A 20132-nucleotide genomic window follows, 5' to 3' on the forward strand; every position below is an offset into this window, starting at 1 on the left:
CTCACTTAAGATTATCATCCATTCTCACAAAATCTTATATGTACGTAATATTCAGATTTGTTCAATGCCAGTCCTATCCTTGAGTCCAAGTCTTGCATTTTCAATTGTTTGATGGTCTCCCTCACCAAACTCATATATAAAACTGAACTTATTATGTTTCCCTCAGGCATGTATTTCCCAGTACTGCTTATTTCTGTTAATGGTATTACCAGCTATGTAATGTTAGTACTTTGATTTCACTGAACTCAATCATAATTAATCTAAATGAAATTAGATTCATATTTAAAAAGCATTTATGACTCTAGGCATTTAGTAAAGTAAATCTCCCAAATATACACTCCTTATGTTTTCTTTATTATAATTTATTTTTGGGAATAATATGAATATTTAGTAAATATTATTAATTTGCAATGGGTTATTAGAAGCAGTTTGCTTTGATGGAACTGTATTGAAGAAGAAAGGAAAGGATTAGTGGTATCTGACATGCAGCTGTTGTCCAGGAACGAAGCAAATCTGATATCTAGTCTGGCATAAATCTCTTTTACAATAATTATTACATTCTGCCTTTGGGGTTTTTTCAAATTTGTCATATTTTATGTCTTAGGTTGTAATGTTAAATGACAGTAGGATTATGTCTCATTAGTCTCTGTGGTTTTTATTTGTTTGTTTGTTTGTTTTTGTTTTGTCTTTTAAGACTTTACTTTTAAGTAATCTCTATACCCAATGTGGGGCTTGAACTCACAACCCTGAGATTCAGAGTCCCATAGTCCACCGACTGACCAAACAAGTACCCTTATCTTTGTTTCATCTCTAGTCCCCAGAACATTACCCATATATAATGGGTAATCAATAAATAGTCACTAAATTCACAAAGACACTCAGTTCTTGAGCTATTATGGAAAAAAACACCCCAAAAATGGAATGGTGATGGGAAAATTGTTGATAACAGAGTAAAGATTGCAAAAAGCAACTTTACTTACTTATACATTATCTCCTAGGCCCAGAAATAGCCATGCATCTTCAGCAAGAAACAGGAAATTTATACAAGAAGTGCATACAGTTCTGTCCTACATTACCGCCATGTGTTTCTCATATTCCATTGATTTTCTTTGTGATTGGCAAGCCCTACATATTTAGCTTAACTATTCATTCTGGGAATTCCTCCAGAAATATCACGAGATTAGCTCACTTGTGAAACTTGAGCAATTTTACTACATGATTATTACTAGTAATAGCAATAATTAGTTAATAGAGAGAAACATTGATTCAGAACCAACAGAGCTCTATGGAAGCATTTACTGTTTGAAACATTATTGGAGGCAGTGCCTGAAGAACCAGGGACCAGAGTTTTGATATTTTAAAGGAGTCTGAGCCAAAACTTAGAGTAACAAACCTCAAGGGAACTAACTTCCAACTTTATAAATCTCCTCATAAATTTCTAGGGTGACTTTGCTGAAAATTTTCATAAAATTCCAGCACTTTCTATTTCATTTTGGAACTGGATTGCCTTAGAATCAAGCCACTGATTTTTATCTCACTTTTACTTTTGATTTCATACTGCTTTTCATTAGTTTTACTGGAGCTGGCTCTAGATGCATGCCTAAAAATGTGGGCGTGTCAAGAAAATCCAATTTTTTTTGTTTTGTTTTGTTTTTATTGTCAGCATGTTATGTATGCCCTCATAGAAAACTTAGTGGGCAAATGGATAGTCTCCATTCGTTGTGGCAATAGAAATTATTTTTCAATACAGTCATTTGCTAAAAATGAATGTGCTGGTGTAGGCTACTGCTCATGCTAGCAGGGCATAAAATTAGAAACACATATAAGAAACTTTAGAATATGAAGACTTTTTTTCCTGCCTTTAAAAAAAAGATAGTCATTATCATAATGGGTATGAGATGATCTCTCCTTGTGGTCTTGATTTGTATTTCTCTAATGTTGAGTGATGTTGAACATCTTTTCATAGGTTTATGGCTATTTGTATAACTTCTCTGGAGACTTCTATTCAAGTTATTTGCCTGTGTTTTTTTGTTTGTTTGTTTTGTTTTGTTTTTGATTGGGTTGTTTTACGTTATTGAACTAGGAGTACTGTATATATTCTTGATATTAATCCCTTATCAGATATATGATTTGCAAGTATTTCTTCCCATTCCATAGATTGCCTTTTCACTCTGTTGATGGCATCTTTTGATACATAGAAGATTTTAATCTTGATGTAGTATAATATATCTTTATAATATATCTATTTTTACTTTTGTTCCTTATGCTTTTGGCATCATATTCAAGAAATCATGGCTAAATCCAAAGTCATGAAGGTTTTCCCCCTATGTTTCCTTTAAAGAGTTTTATAGTTTCAGGTTTTGCATGCAGGTCTTTGATCCATTTTGAATTAATCTGCATATATGATGTAAGGTCCCAACACCACTTGTTGAACAGAGTATGTTTCACCATTGAATGGTCTTGGTACTCTTGTCAAAGATCATTTGCAGTCAAATGCTCTACCCCTGAGCTATTGTCAAAGATCATTTGACCATATAAATGAGGGTTTATTTCTGGACACTCTATTCTATTCCATTGGTCTATGTGTCTCTATGCTAGCACCAAGGTTTTGATAATTGTAGCTTTGTGGTAACTTTTGAAAACAGGAAGTGTGAGAGCTCCATCTTTGTTCTTTTTCAAGATTATTTTGGCTATTCAGGATCCCTTGTAATTCCATATGAATTTTAAGATGGATTTTTCTTTTCTGTAAAAATTGCCTTTTGTAATTTGAGGATTGCACTGATTCAGTAGATCACTTTGGATGGCAAAAATGTAAAATGGTGCAGCTGTTGTGGAAAACAGAATGGCAGTTCATACAAAAATTAAAAATGTAATTGCCAAATGATCCAGCAATCCCACTTCTGGTGATATATATATATATATATGTATATATATACATATATATACACACACACATATATATTTTATATATATATAAAATAACACTTGAGACATATGTCTCAAAGAGTTATTTATACACCTTATTCATAGCAACATTATTCACGATAGCCAATGGGTGTTCATCAACACACATGTTCATCAACAGACGAATGGATAAAAAAATTGTTTTATATACATACATTAGAATACAATTCAGTCTTTAAAAAGAAGGAAATTCTGTCACATGCTGCAATATGGATGAATCTTGAGGACATTATTCTAAGTGAAATAAACCAGCCACAGAAGGACAAATACTGTGTGATTCCACTTACATAAGGTATCTAAAGTCATCAAATTCGTAGGAACAGAAAGTAGAATGGTGGTTGTCAGGGGCTAAGGGAGGGGGAAAACGAAGAGTTTTTTTGGGTACAAATACTGAGTTTTACAAGATGAGAACAGTTCTGTAGGTCGATTCCACAACAATGGGAATATACTTAACACTACTGAACTGTACATTTACAAATAGTTAAGATGGTAAGTTTTATGTCCTGTGTGTTTAGCACCATTAAAAAAATGTTAAGAACAAGGATAATAGACACTCAAAAAATATGAAAACTTGATTTACGTCTTGAAGAGTTTTAAAATTAACAGTTCAATATTTGATTTCTTAGACTCACACAAGATGTAAAATATAAAAGATTTACCAGTAAAGAAGTGGGTGGGGGAAGAAAAAAGAAAAGAAAAACAACAAAAAAATCCTTTCTTTGGCTTTTACTGTTTTTTTAGCCTATATAGGCAAAGCAAAGTTCAAAATTCATGATCAAATATTTATTCTGTGAACTTAAGTCAAATTAAATGAAGATGTGTTAGTATAAACATTTTAAAAATTATAAATAGCTAAATAAATGGAATAACAATACTAGGCAATAAAGATCAGAAAATATTTGAATTTTATGACAGACTCTAAGCTCCTCAATGTCAGGAAAGATGTTTTACTTTTCCTTTGTATCTATTCAGGAATTTGGTCTATTTTAAGTGAAGACATAAATGTGAATATATAAATATAACATATTAATATGTAATTTTATATAAATGTGTATAATTTACATATGATGATATTTATGTATGTATAAAAATATATAAATATATATATGAAATTTACAAAAAAGTAGTACCACCTTAACTAGTTTGTATTTTCATCACCTTAATAGTCACAACTGTGTGCTTCTATTGTTTTGTGGAAACATAAAGAGTTAAGTTCATTTTTTTTTTAAGTTCAGAAAAATAAGATAAAGCAAGAGCCCCAAATTCTCCTGTGTGACACACTGAGAATATTCCTACAAAATAGAAATGTCTATGGCTTGATATGACTTACCTGAGAATATAGTCCTATAAAGATAATAGAAAGAAGAAAACATCTTGGTGGCTTATCTATTTTCAATAGATGTTCTACAGTGTATTACGAATGGAAGGCATTCCTTCTTCAAAGTAATACACCATACTCTTTAAATGAAATTAACTTCATATGTATGTTTCTTCACAGAAAATTTTAAAGCCAATTCCTAACACATTCTGGAGTCTTACTATAGGTTTACCAAAAATGTAGAATTGACTTTCTCCCTCTTCACTAATCTTACTAGACCCTCCAAACCGAAGTCTTGTCTCACCTTCTCTTAGAGACATCTAAAGTGCAAAAAAGAAAATTAAAAATCATCTTACTGGCTGTGTTATTTTCCAGGTGAGAAAACTGAGTTTAAGTGAATTACCTAAAGTCACAGTCTGTTGCTCTGAGACCAGAACCTAAAAATTCCAGTCCATCTACTTCATTTTCCTGGCTTCCTCACCATCCTTAGTGAACTTCTTGGGCTTTGAAAATGACTAAATAGATGCAATATCGAATGATGGTGTTCTAGAAAATGGATGAAATGTTCCAGAACCAGCTGCCCCACCTCGTCAGGAAGTGGGTCTAGCTGACAAAGAAAATAGATGTAGGAGGCCTGTTTGAGAGGCAAAGCCTCCCTCTGTCCTGGCTGGTTAGTTTGAGGGGGTGATGATGGCAATTATAACAGGTGGAAACAGTCTCCTGGTTAACATTATTATAGTTTACCTCTAATATCAGGAATCAGTGTACGTTCTAGAACACTGATTTTGAAACCAGATCTATAAATGGACTTCAGGGAGTCAGTATTCCCTACATAAAAATCTAAGCAGAACAACAACCACTACTACTACTACTACTTCTTCTTCTTCATCTCCTCCTCTTCCTCGTCGTCCTCCTCCTCCTTCTTCTTTCTTCTTCATTTTGCATTTATCTGGGATAAAATCCATGGATGTCTTCAAATTTTCTGAGGGATTTTGTGGACTAAATTAAGAGTTAAAAATCACTGATCTAGACTGTCAAAGGAGGTAAATGCTAAAGTGAAAACTATAATGTTGGTACTTGTCCTTAGTATTTCCAGGCTCTCCTTTCTGTAATATTTTACTTTTATTAACAATATTCTGTTTCTATCATCCCTTACCATTTTATGTACTCAATATTCTCATTGTCTTTTTCTCCCATTTAAAAGAAGAGAAAAAGTGCCCCAAACTCTGGGTGTCCTACTAACAGGTATAAGACTGATAAGGAAATCATCCATCTATTCTCTCCTGTTTAGTTGATCTAGTGGTTTGAGGAGGTCCACCTACTTCCTGCTTTGATAATGAGAGGATGTCTTCAACAATCCTTGGATCTTTGCCATTCTCTCTTTTCAGCCAACTTTAATGATTCCAGATGGAATATAGTTCCCTTCCTGTGTTTATCAATTTAACCTCCTGGAGAACATAGAGTTTTGTCTGTGGGAGCTAAGTAATATTTCTATTATCATTAAGTTCTAAGAATTCTCTAATTTCCCTTAAGACCTGTGTTTATTTGATCTTGTTTCAAAATCTAGTTTTAAATTCCCAATCATAAGCCTCCTATGGCTTCAATGCAAACTCTATTAAGATTCTAATGGCATTTTTCATAGAAATAGAGAAAACATTTCTAAAATTTATGCAGAACCACAAGGCCCTAAATAGCAAGGAAATCATGAGAAATAAGAACAAAGCAGAAGGAATCACATTTCCTGATTTCAAGCTATACTGCAATGCTATGGTTGTTAAATAATATAGTACCCGCATAAAAACAGACAAACAGACCATGGAACAGAATGGAGAGTCCAGCAATAAACCTAAATATATAGAGATAATTAATATTTTACAAAGGAGCCAAGTATACTTAATGAAGAACAGACAATCTATGCAATCAATAGTGCTGTAATAATGAGATATTTACATGTAAAGGAATAAAGCTAGACCCATATCTTATACCATTCACAAAAACTAATTTGAAGAAGATTGAAGAGTTAAGTGGAAAACCTGAATAGTAACTCAAAGATGAAAATTTAAAAATTAAGCTTGATATAGATTTTGGTTATGTTTTTTTTAATGACACTTTAAACAGGGCAATAGCAACAGCGATAAAAGCATGAGACTGCATAAAACTAAAAAGTTTCTGCATAGCAGAAGAAACCATCAACAAAGTGAAATGATAACCTACAGAATGGGAAAAAAAATATTTCCAAGCTGTAGATACGATAAGAGGTTAATATCTGAAACATGAAAAAACTCATATAATTCAACAGCAAAAAGTCAGTAATCCAATTAAAGAATAGGAAAAGGACTCTAATGGAAATTTCTTGAAAGAAGACATATAAAAGGCCAATGGGTACATGAAAAGATGCTCAACATCACTAGTCATTAGGGAAATGCAAATTAAAACCACCATGAGATATTCCCTCACCCCTGTTGGAATGGCCATCACCAAAAAGACAAGAGATAACAAATGCTGGCCTAAATATGGCGAGAAGGGAACCCTTGTCCACTGCTGCTGAGACTGTATGTTGGTACAACCATTATGGAAAACAGTACAGAGGATCTAAAAAAAAAATTAAAAATAGAACTACCACATTATTGAACAATTTTATTGCTGGTGAGAGTGCTGTCACTGTGAGCACCATACTAGATACAAGGTCTTGCTTGGGAATCACAGGAAAACGAAGCCCTGAAGATTTTACAATACAGATTTTCCTTGACTTACAAGGGCGTTATGTCCCAATAAACACACTGTAACCTGAAAATAGCCCATGATGAAAAAATGCATTTAATACATTTAACCTACCCAACATCACAGCTTAACCTAGTGTACCTTAAATGTTCTAAGAACACGTACTTGAGTCCACAGTCAAGCAAAATCATCTAACACAAAGCCTATTTTACAATAAAGTATTGAATATCTCATGTAATTTATTGAGTACTGTCCTGAAAGTAAACCATAGAAGAATTGTATGGGTACAGAATGGTTGTAAGTGTATCAGTTGTTTGCCCTTGTGACCTGGGTGGCTGACCAGGGGCTATGGCTTGCTACCACTGCTCAACATCATAAGAAAATAATGTATTGCATCTCAGTAGCCCAGGAAAATATCTAAATTCAAAATTCAAAGTAGAGTTTCTACAGAATGTGTATTGCTTTCACACCATTATCAGTCAAAAAACCGTAAGTCATTGCACTTTAAGTCAGGGACCTCCGGTGTTTTGATGGTATCTAAGTAGGGGAGGTAAAAGGATAGATATGAGTAATGAAGTATAAAGTATTTTTTTAACTTATTTTGATTTTATTAGTTTTTTTGACAAAAATAGTATACATATTAAGGTGCACAACATGATGTTTTGATATATGTATACATTATGAAATAATTACCATAATCAAACTAACCACCTTTCGTATTTACCTTTTTCTTTCTTGTAGTAAGAACACTAGAGATCTACTGCCTCAGCAAATTGCAAGTTTACAGCAATTGACTATTGTCACCATTCTATACATTAAGTCTCCAGAACTTACTCATCTTATAACTAAACCTTTGTACCTTTTGATCAATATCTCCCCTTTTCTCCCACCCTCTAGGCTCTGGTTATCACCATTCTACTGTTACTATGAGTTCAACTTCTTTTTAAAGTCTTTTTTAGATTCTATGTGTAAGTGAGAGAAGGACTGCTAGACTAACCTGGGTAAAAGGGATTTGCTTTGGGGATTATAGAAAGGAAGTCTGAGCCCCTAGAGGAAGTTAAGTTATGTAGGATTTCCTGTTCTGTGATAAATTTGCAGTGTCATCTGTACGTATTTAGATACAGAATATGGTCTATTTATGGGGACTTCGGCAAAAAAGATGCTCAGGAAAGTTACTTGGCTACAAAACTGACTGCAGGGATACAAGTGGGTGGAGAAGAGAGTATATGATTTGGCAAATAATTTAGGTGGCCAATGAATCAGATACAAATTCAATTCAGAGAAAAATAGTAGAGACTTCAGGCAAAGGTAATTTTTAAGATTTCTGCAAGATTAAGGAGGCAGTTACTCTTTGTGTGAACTCACCACAGATGCACTGTCTCGCACACTGATCTGGGTCTGAAGCAGAGCTCAGGTCTTAGGGTGAGGCTGTGAAGGCATCAGGTAGAGAGATTCTCTCTACCAAAAAATTAACAAAATCCCAAATCAAAACACCAGACAGTGGACTAGGCCAACTTTTGATTGAGTTGGAGGAGTCCTGTCAGTCACATAACTTGCATCTAGAATGTTTTTCTGGAGATACAAAGGTCTAGACAGCAAGAGGGACTCAGAAAATATTATAGAAATCTAGTAGGTATGACTACACCATTTATTCCCGAGTCTAGAAGGGGCAAAATTCCTATGAATAAGTTTTACTGGAGAGGAATAGAGACGACACCTTACATCTTACATCCTATACTATTTAGGATTAACACAAATGCTGGTATGAGGCAGATTGATTCTATAGGTAGTCACACCAGCAAAATTACTGTGAAGAGCTGGGGTGGCTAAAGGGAAGAAAAATTCGTGAAGACTACAAAGAAAGACAGAAGTCATGATTTAGAAAGAACAGATTAAGTAAGAAATGCAAAATATTCTATAGGAGAGAAAGCTTAGGCTTAGAAAAGCTACATTTACACAATGGAACTTTACAAAAGTCCAGGCATAGTAATAGAAATTGAGAGGAGGGTGATGAACATACCAAGAACTACAATTGAATAGAAAGTCTTGCAAATATCCAATCGGGTGTTTGGGGATAAATGCGTTACTATAGAATTTACCATATACTATATTACTATAGAATTTACCATCCAAATTAGACTATACTGACAATGAAAAGTGGTAATTCCAATAGTCAGGCCAAGACAACAGGAGTAAATGGAGGCTTGTCCCAGGTCCCAGGTGGGACAAGAAGTAAGGTCACCCGGGGTGTAGGATGAAAGTATTAGAAGGATTCTCAGGTTTTCTCAGCTCCTGGGAAATTCCAATCCAGCATACAGGGAAGTAGCACTTTGCATTCACTCACCCTTTGTATGGTGTGGGATCACAGGTGTTAAATCACCTAAGTATGTGTTATTTTCTTACTTTTCAGACCCAGGTGAGGTTATAAATACAACTTCCACCCAGGTCTTAGAGGCAGTGCTGTGAGGAATGTCCAATCCCTGTAGGAATACCTTCTGTGTGTGGTACAGCCGATGTCTGGCTTGGGTCCCAGGCAACAGCCAGTGCTAACCTCCAGACATGAGAAAATGATCCCTCAGATGTTTCAAGCCCCAGCCACTGTCACACTTCAATTGTATGAAAGATTCCAAGCCAGAACTGCCTAACCCAGGCAAATCCCAGAAATGTGAAGGGTAACAGCTCTTAATATCTGAAAAGATTTTCACAGAGAATATTGAAAAACCTAGCAAAGCTCTATATTTCTACTTAGTATTATAGATTGTTATTGAAATATCTCATTAAAGGCTAAATTCATGCTTTTATGTGCATTGTTACTTGCTAATTTTTCTAAAATAGATATGTGCAACTGAATAAAAGCTTTTGCTCCAATTCATCAAATACCCGTTATGGACAAGTGAAGATTTTCATTTCAAGAATGGGCTAGCCACCTGTGTGGCTCAACTGATTAAGAATCCAGCTCTTGGGGCGCCTGGGTGGCTCAGTGGTTAAAGCCTCTGCCTTCGACTCAGGTAGTGATCCCAGGGTTCTAGGATCGAGCCCCGCATTGGGCTCTCTGCTCTCTCTGCCTCTCTCCCCCTCTCTCTCTGCCTGACTCTCTGCCTACTTGTGATCTCTGTCTGCCAAATAAATAAATAAAACCTTAAAAAAAAAAAAAAAGATTCCAGCTCTTGATTTGGGCTCAGGACAGGATCTCAGGTTCATAGGATTGAGCCCTGCACCAGGCTCTGCACTCAGCACAGAATCTGCTTGAGATTCTCTCTCTCCCTCTGCCCCTTCCCCCACTCATGCTCTCTCTGTCTCTTCTAAATAAATAAATAAATAAATAAATAAATAAATAATGAATAAAATCTTCAAAAAACAGGCTAGCCAGAACCCAGGGGTGATAACACAGATTATTAGGTGAAACAGGATAAAACTCGAGTTTGTGGGTAGCCTAAATTCAAAATATCTACGCAGATGTGTCCTGAGTCTCTATCTCTAATCTCAAAATGCCATCTGAATTTTTTTATTTTTTTATTTTTTATAAACATATATTTTTATCCCCAGGGGTACAGGTCTGTGAATCACCAGGTTTACACACTTCACAGCACTCACCAAATCACATACCCTCCCCAATGTCCATAATCCCACCCCCTTCTCCCAAACCCCCTCCCCCCAGCAACCCTCAGTTTGTTTTGTGAGATTAAGAGTCACTTATGGTTTGTCTCCCTCCCAATCCCATCTTCTTTCATTTATTCTTCTCGTACCCACTTAAGCCCCCATGTTGCATCACCACTTCCTCATATCAGGGAGATCATATGATAGTTGTCTTTCTCCGCTTGACTTATTTCGCTAAGCATGATACGCTCTAGTTCCATCCATGTTGTCGCAAATGGCAAGATTTCATTTCTTTTGTGCCATCTGAATTTTATCAGAAGTAAATATTAGCGGACTGAAACATGCTAGAGAAACAGTAAGGAAAATAGAACCCTGATTAGTATGTACAGTACATAGGGTCTTCGGAAGAGACAGTGAGCAGGACACAATTCACTCTGATGTGAAGGTTTTTTTAAAAAAAAATATTTATTTATTTGAGAGAGAGAAGAAGAGAGTGCAAGCAGGGGGAGGGACACAGGAACAAGCAGGCTTCCTGCTGAGTGAGGAGCTGGATGCAGGGGCTCAATCCCAGGACCCCGAGATCATGACCTAAGCTGAAGTCAGGCACTTAAACAACAGCCACCCAGGTGCCCCTCTAATATCAGCTTTAACAAGAAATGATAAAGAGAAGTATAAATTAGTCATGACTCACTTTGTAATCTGGTACAGACCACACCCTTTTACATGAAATACGGCAAGCCCTGTCCCTTTCTTCCATACACAACTGGTGGGAACAGATGGCTTTGGAGAAATTTGTTTTGTAATATGAGTTTCTGAATTGTCTAATGCACCTTTTTACACGAGCTTTACCTCTAAACACCAGGCCTTGGAATCCTTTATTTATCTCACTGTTAGGGGATGCCAACTTCTCTCCGTCTTTGCTGACAAATCTCGTTCCCTGGCCCTGGTCCTCTTCTGCCTAAATAACAACTGAAAAATGCTTTAACTGGAGCAGAGATTTGAGGGAAAATAAAAGCTCTTGCTTGTACGAAAACTGAGTTTATTTCCTTTTTTGGCATTAACCGATGGTGGGATTTTTTTTTTTTTTTCAAGTAACTTGGCCTCACTGACCTCAGCTTTCTTAGGAAAATAAGTGGGTTTGGCTCAAAGACTTCCTAAAGAGTCTTCCCACAGAACTATTGTTCAGTAGCTCAGATCCCTGATACATTCAGCGGCACCTCTGTTGGGGTTAACAAGGTGTGCTGTGGAAAGCAGGTTTGATTTTCACAACTCAGCTTTTCCCTTTCTTGGTTCTATTTTCTCCCTCTCCTCCAGCAATTTCCAATTAGCTTCTCACCACACACATTACCAGCTAACTTTGCTTCAGCTAGCAACCCCAGACTTCCCGTCCCTTTTACCCTTTGTTAGTTCTAAAATCTAATGTCCTCTCCTCATTTCCTCACTGGTTTCTTTCTCTCTCAGCCCTCAGCCCTGTAGCCAGGTTGTTAGCAATCACTAGAACTGTTGCTTATGTCTTTAGACGGCTACTTTCTATCAGGCTATTTCTACTCCTGTACAAGGCTTTGAAATATTGTAGCTTCATGACTGATTCTAACATTTACTGAAAACAGACCCTCACTTGTTCTCACTTTAATAAAGGTTGTTTACTAAAATAAATAGCAAAGTATTAATCAAGAAGATCGAGAATATGAGTAAGACCATTTGGGGGCTATTTACAAAGTTTTGACAGGTAAACTGAAGATATATTTCCTTAGGTCTTTGGGCCAGTAATTTCCTTATGACTTGTTTATGCACATAGACAGTTTTCATCTGCAGATCAGTGATTCACCTAATCAGCTTTTCTGCTATAAATTTCCTTACTCCCTGCCACTTAGCGTATTTCCTAGGAACAAGCAATAACAATGTAGAACCTCATAGAGCTCCTTGGATTCTGTGGTTCGTGGTTCATGTTTCATTTTATTTATTCTACTGCTCTGGTGTCATTCACAAGGTATCGCTATTCCTGATAAATACCTTTTCTACAGTAAACATGTTCTAAGGTGTGTACCCAGCAGCTAAGGTATATCAAGCATCTTTGGCAATGATTCATTAGGAAATGCATGCTTTAAGATATTTGAGATTGCTTTGGGAAGTTCCTGTGACACAGGAAGATAGTTCAAGACAACATAGGTACATGAAAACTTTCATCTCCCATTTCTGCATTCTCCTTGTTTTTCCTCCTACAATTGCATCTTTTCTCCTAGAATTATATTTTTTTCTTTCAAGTCCTGGCATGCTTGGTTATGTTTGCAAATGGAAGCTACTTTGGTAAATTTTAGTCTCTACTTTAAAAATTTCTCATTCTTCCTAGGCTAACTTGTCACCTTGCCGCTGCTCTGTCTTCCAGGCAGGCTTCCAGAATGAGTTTCATCGTTTATAAAACCTGTAGCACTTTTAACATCTCTTCACCTCATTCCGTTACTCCAAGGATAGAATATATCTGTAGCTTTTCTGTAGACAATCCTCATTCTGTCACTTTCTAGGAGTGGAGAAAGCAGTGGTTAGATTCTGTAAGTTTCCCACTGTCGTTTGCATGCTCTATTCTACATGCTGCAAGGATATCTTTTTCCTTGTAGTCACGCAGCTCTCCACATTTGCATAGCCTCCAAACTATTTCTCCATATTCACCTAGAATTTGGCACACATTTAACGGTTTTCCTTTTTTAAAGCCTAGTTTCTGCCATTATCCCACAATTATTCAAAAACCATAACTTACCTCTCAGTTTCTGGACATTCAATTGCACTTATCATCTCTCTTCTTATGCCATTTCCAGAAATAGCTTATTCTTGACCTGTTCATCACTCTAAAATTCTTCAGCTTTGAAAAATTTTTAAAAGTTTTGATTTCTTACTTATTTTATAAAATAATAATATTCATTTTAGAAAATTTGAAGAAATCACAAATACATAAAGAAAATAAAAATTATCAGTAAGTTCATGATATTGGTAACTTATATATTATATACAGACTTCTATATCTAATCATCCATCTATCATCATCTGTTTATTATCTATCATATGTATGATATCTGGCTGGCTAGCAATCATCGAGCGATGTAGCTATCTAATTATCTATAATTCTTCCTCTCAACACACTAACACATGTATACTAATTGATGAGTATACATACCTAATTTTGTCTATGTCTATGTGAAGGGACGTAGAGCCCATTCTGGCCCGATCTGCTAGGATTAAGCCATGTGCTCTGGAAAATGACTGTGTAGATGAATTTTCTAAAATTGTAATGTTATGTTCCAAGCCAATTTGAGGGAAAGCACAAAAATTTCGGGCATATTTGCTCTCATAGACTAAAAAGGAGACGTCATTAACTGCCTTAGCTCTTAAGTAATTGCCAACAGTGTGACCAGCAGCAGTGCAGCAACTGCCCTGCAGGATATCCAAGCTACACTGTGTTATGCAGATCTACTGGAGACTTGGAGTGTCTGGAACAGAAAGATTAGGTCCCTATGCTCATAATGCCATCTTACACTTTTGTCTCATTACAGGCAGCTCTCTTTGCATGTTTAAGTATTGTTCCTCTCATCCCTTTCTCTTCCTGTTATACAGAAATTTAAAAGAAATACATTTTGGAGGGCAACATACGCCTCCTAAATTGTTTTATATACTTTTCATAAAGTTATTTTAACATCCATGCTTGCTTCTTAAACTTGAGAGTAACATTCTATTGCCTTAATTCTTCACATATTTTCATCTACTCCAAGATGGTTATTTTATCTATATTCAGCTTGGATGGAAAGATATCCTTCTAGTTCTGGTGTTTCCTGGTACACAATTTGATGGAACTGCACTGCAGATTTATGAATCCCAACATCCAATGTGGTCCTCAAGTCCCTCACCTAGAGCAGGTTACTTTCTTTTCTTCTTAGAGAAAATACTTTTCAGAGTGTATATACTTCTTTAATATTTGCCAATTTTTTAAAATGTTTCTTTTTTTAAAGATTTTATTCCTTGCTTCCTTTGTTTAGAGAGAGAAAGAGCAGGGGGGAGGTCAGAAGGAGAGAGAGAGGCAATCTCAACCAGACACTGCACTGAATGTAGGAATCAGATGTGAGGCTCGATCTCACGACATTGAGATCATGACCTGAACTGAAATCAAGAGTCAGATGCTTAATTGACTGAGCCACCCAGGAGCCCCTTTTCAGATGTATCTATACGTGTAACTACTTATAATCAGTAACTCCAGTGTAATCCAGTTAAAAGTCCTCACATAAGTGGTCAACTACTATTTGGCAAAAGAACAAAGAATACTCAATGGGAAAAGCTTATCTTCTTCAATAGTGTTGGGAAAAGTGGATAATGACGTGCAGAAGAATGAAGTTGAACCCTTATCTTACACCAGAAACAAAAAATTAATTCAAAAAGGATTAAAGACATGTATAAGACCTAAAACCATAAAACTTCTAGAAGAAAACATAGGAGCAACCTCATTAACATTGGTCCTGGTGATGATTTTTGGATGTGACACCAAAAGCACCATCAACAAAAGCAAAAATAATAAGTTAGACTACAACAAACTAAAAACTGCTGCATAACAAAATAAACAATCAACATTATTGGTTTGTAACCTCAGGAGCTTCCTGGGTCTAATCCGAAAGAGGTTCCTGAACATGGAGGGCAGGAAGAGACCAAAGAAAGAGGCAGCCCCCTCCATTTTGGTAGGTGGTGACAGTTTTAAGAAGCAAAGGGAACTTGCATATAAGTCTTCTCTGGGGTAACAGCAGGACAAATGGATCTTTGCACCTCCCCCCAAAATCTTGAAAGTCATCTTTTCAATGACTTTCCCCAACACTCCACCTCTTGCAAGCAGCTCTTACAATCTCACATGCCCTCATCTTCTGTCATGGACCCTGAGTGTCAACAAGGGGTTTCACTCACATAGAAGTGTCTCTTTTGATGGCTACCTGGCTGCACAGGAGACAGTTGCTATAGCCACAAATCAGGCACATGCCAGGGGAAACAGATTAGACTACAATTCCCAAAATCAGCGACAACTTTTTCCATTCAGAGCCCCAAGACCTGGACTATTGCTTTATCAAGTCCCCTAAACTGAGGGTTGTATCACTCAGGGTGTTAACTTATGTCCTTGTGTGACTTAATAAAAAGGATACAATAGCAGATTCATGAGGTATGAACACACAACATTCTGTCTGGATTATGGTACAGATGTTTTCTTGAAAGGGAGTAATAATGTTTTAGGGTCTTCATTTTGAAAGACAGCTTTTCTCATGAGAGACATTTTGGTGTTCTTTAAAGACAGGTTTTGTTGGCTATCAGCTAAGGCTCGCTTGGAGAATTTAGCAAAGGATTCAATTTGTGCTATACCATCCTTAGGCCAATTGAGAAGACAAAGATAGCTGCCAAATTATTGTACAAGTGGAAAATTGTGTCCATCTAACCTTGGAAAGAGGAAGGTTGGTAGTTTTAGGAACCTAACCTGGTTTTACATACCATACGTGTTAGATGGAAGAGGCAGCATCATCTGGCATAAAGAGATGGACTGGGGTGGGATATGCGAGACCAGGACCCCCACCTTTCTCCCCTCTTTCCATGGTGCATGCTCCATTTCAGGTATAATATTTAAATAGGTCCATCTTGAAGAAGGACAATGAGATCCTAGTGGAGATTGAGTAGTTCCCCTTCGCCTTAGGTGTGAAGTAACTCACCCATCGCAGCAAGATGTCCCATTGTAAATTCCAGTGTGCTCTCAGTAGTATAATATGTTGATCCAGGGTGAGAATAAGGAAAATGGGTGTTTCCCATGACTTCCATACTTTCACGGTATTGGATGCCTTGGCATGGGTCCTCTGTCGGGTATATGGGAGAAGGACCTACTTGTTGATCACTCAAATGTATTAAAGCCTATGACAGTACTGCAGTCTACCTGGCCAAGGTGGTTTTACATGTTAATAGTTTAATCTGTTGCTTTAACTTTCCATTTTTCTTTCCTACCAACGCTTTTGCTGTGGTTAATATGGGAGATGAAACCACCATTCAATGTCATGTTCTTTTGCTCATTCTGGCCTGCCATGACTTTTGGAAATGTCTTTCCTAAGGACTGCCTTGTCCATGAGGGTATCTATAGGTTTTATTTCATTATTTTAACGACCTAATGGTGGCAGTCTGGTTTGCACATTAATAGGGAAAGCTTAAGTTGGGTTACATACAGTATCCATACAAACCAAGGCATATTTAGAACCCTTACTCAGGGAGAGGAGTTCAATATAATCAATCTAAGGCACTAAGGCAGCCACAAGTTCCTTGAGGAAAGTTACATTATGCATGTTTCAGTATCTGTCAGTGGGCTGTAATCTGCAGGGAGATTTAATTTAAGCTACATTTCTCTTGCTTTTGTTCTCCTCATCATTGTGGCCACTGATTCACCTGTGAGCTGAACCCAGACACTTGGAGGCTCCTAACCCTCTCCCTGGTCCTTAGAATATGGGTTACACTTGCCTTTCCTGATTCCATAGACTGCTCCAAGTACATAGCCTTGAGATAGTGATGTGGTGTGGAGAACACCTGCATAGTACGTATGACTGACCCCAGTTAGGGCCTCTTCATAAACTTTTAAGACTGGCGGGCAGGTGCATCCTTTTGTCTTTGAAACAGTAATTACCCCAAAACTCATAGGAGAAAGCTAGAATTGTTTCTCTGCCTTTTAAAGTTGTAAATCTTTTCTTGTCTTTGAAGTATAAACAACCCAGAATATAACAAAAACACTGCCCACAGAGACTAAAGCAAAAGAAGGGGGCGGTGAGACCTCTTAAAATACAGACCACTGTAGAAGAATTTACAAATTTCATCAGCATCATTTTGATGACTCCCCTCAACAAAATAAAACCTGCAGGAGACACCTGGGTGGCTCAGTTCATTAAGCATCCAACTCTTGATTTCAGCTCAGGTCAAGATCTCAGGGTTGTGAGATTAAGCCCCAATATATTCTCTTATGATTCTCCCCCTGCCCCTCCATTCTTTCTCTCTCTTTACCTCTTTTAACAACAACACCACAAAAAAGACAACCTACAGAATGGGAGAAAATGATTACAAATCATATAAGGGGTTAATAGCCAAAGCACATAAGGGACTCATACAACTCAGTAGCAAAAACCACACCATATAATTAAAATGGGCAAAGGGCCTGAGTAGACATTTTCTAAAGAAATGGCCAACAAGTACATGAAAACATGCTCAACATCACTATTCATTAAGAAATGCAAATCCAAAGGACAACATGATATCACCCCACATTTGTTAGAATGACTATCATAAAATAGACAAGAGATAATAAGTACTAGTGAATATGTGGACTGTACAGCAGCTGTGGGAATGTAAACTGGTGCAGCCACTAAGGAAAATGGTATGGAGGTTCCTCAGAAAATTAAAAAGAGAACTCTCCAGCAATCCCAGCAATCCCACTCCTTCTAGGCATTTATTTGAAGGAATCAAAATCAGAATCTTGGGACATCTGTACTCTCATGTTCATTGAAACCTTATTCATAATAGCCAATGTATGGAGACAACCTAAATGTCCACTGATGGATGAATGGGCAAAGAAAATTTTGTATATTCATATAATATAGTAATTATCAGCCTAATAAAAATAGAAGGAAATCCTGCTATTTATGACAACATGGATGGACCTGGAAAAGGTTAAGTAAAATAATTTAGACACAGAAAGACAAATACAATATAATTTATTTACATGTAGAATCTAAAATAGTCAGACTTACAGAAGCAGAGAGTAGAATGTTGGTACTAGAGTGAGGGGAGGGAAAACAAAGGGTAGATGGCCAAAGGATGCCAAGTTTAAATTATGTAAGGTAAATAAATTTTAGAAATCTACTATACAGAACAGTGCCCACAACTAACAATACTGTATTGTATACTTAAAGTTTACTAAAAGGCTAGATCTTACGTTGTGTTCTTACCACATAAAATAATAATAACAATAATGATGATAATAATAACAAGGGGGACTTTCTTGGGTGGAGGTGAGAGTGGAGAGTGAGTCCTGAAGGCCTGGAGCACAGGGCAAAATTACAAAGTGGTGGGGTGCTGCCTGCTCCACCCAAATGCCGCACTCCTCCTCTCCATCGAACGGGAATCTTTGCACCTCCTCATGTTGTCGCCAAGTCCTGCTTCTGGTACTTTGTGTCTCAGCTGAAGAATATGAAGTCTTCAGGGGAAATTGTGTACTGTGGACAGATATGCCAGAAGTCCCTCTTGCAGGCAAAGAAGCTCATCTGGCTGCGCTATGACTCCCTCAGGGCACCCACGCATGGACCGGGGGCGCCCGGAACGGCCCACTGCAGGGGCGGTCAGGCAGTGCTACCCAAACTTGGATGTCCTGCACCGCACCCGGGGCGCACTCCATCCAGATCCGGAAAGTGGAGGACTTTCCAGCCAGCAAGGGCCGCATAGCAGCAGTCAAGAGGTTCCACGACTCCAAGATCAAGTTTCCGGGGCCCCACTGAATCCTGCACGGCCAGCACCAGTCATGTTTCACCACCAAGAGTCCCAACACCTTCTTTAGGATGTAGAGCCTCCCTGTCCAAATAAACTCGTTGGGAAAAAACAAAACAAAACAAGCCAAAAAACAATACTACTACTAATAAAGGGGGTGGGAGGAAATTTTAGGAGGAGTTAGATATGTCGAAGGCCTTAATTATGGTGATGATTTCACATGTGTATACTTATATCCAAATTCATAACTTGTATACACTAAATATGTACAGCTTTTCACAGGTCAATCATATCTCAATAAAGTGCTTTTTAAAAAATTCTACTGATTTATGGGTGCCTGGGTCGTTCAGTCAGTTAAGCAGCTACCTTCAGCACAGGTTATGGTCTCAGGGTTCTGGGATGGAGCCTTGCATGGGGCTTTCTGCTCAGCCTGGTAGCCTGCTTCTCCCTTTCCCTCTGCCTGCCCCTAGGCCTACTTATGCACGCGCACTCTCTCTCTCTATTAAATAAAATCAGTACATAAATAAATAAGTCTGCTGATTTAAATGTAAACCTCATCAAAAACACCTGCATAGAAACAGCCAGAATATTTGACCAAATATGTGGGCATTATGGCAGCCAAGTTGACACAAAAAATTTAACCACCACCATATATGTTATATTCCAAATTTTACTTTCTTCAAGCACTTTTCTCTCAGCTCCTTGACATTTTGTTACATTTACCTTCTCTTTTCTTAAGCCACTTTCAGATATAACTGTATTCTTGAGCTGTTAAGCAGATCTCCATCTACTTGATTCAAAATTAATTGAATATATAAATAATTTGCTGGTTTTCTTTCATATATATACTGTGTAAAGGATCACACTTTGATAAGACCATGGGGTAACAACTTTGGTTGGTTACGTTGAGAGAGAAATCAGAAAGGATTGCTAAACTTATCCTCTGTTTTAGTCCTAACAGACTTAATGAGGACTTCCTATGAACCCAGAAGGATGTGACACAGGGATG

General features: G+C 37.2%; 1 pseudogene; it reads left to right on the forward strand.

Moving 5' to 3' along the window:
- The first annotated feature begins 16405 nt into the window (after nucleotides 1-16405).
- LOC132022458 (large ribosomal subunit protein eL20-like) lies at nucleotides 16406-19200 on the forward strand (annotated as a pseudogene).
- Nucleotides 19201-20132: the final 932 nt, after the last annotated feature.

This window comes from Mustela nigripes, chromosome 1 (assembly GCF_022355385.1).
Source record: "Mustela nigripes isolate SB6536 chromosome 1, MUSNIG.SB6536, whole genome shotgun sequence".
In the NCBI taxonomy this organism is placed as follows: domain Eukaryota; kingdom Metazoa; phylum Chordata; class Mammalia; order Carnivora; family Mustelidae; genus Mustela; species Mustela nigripes.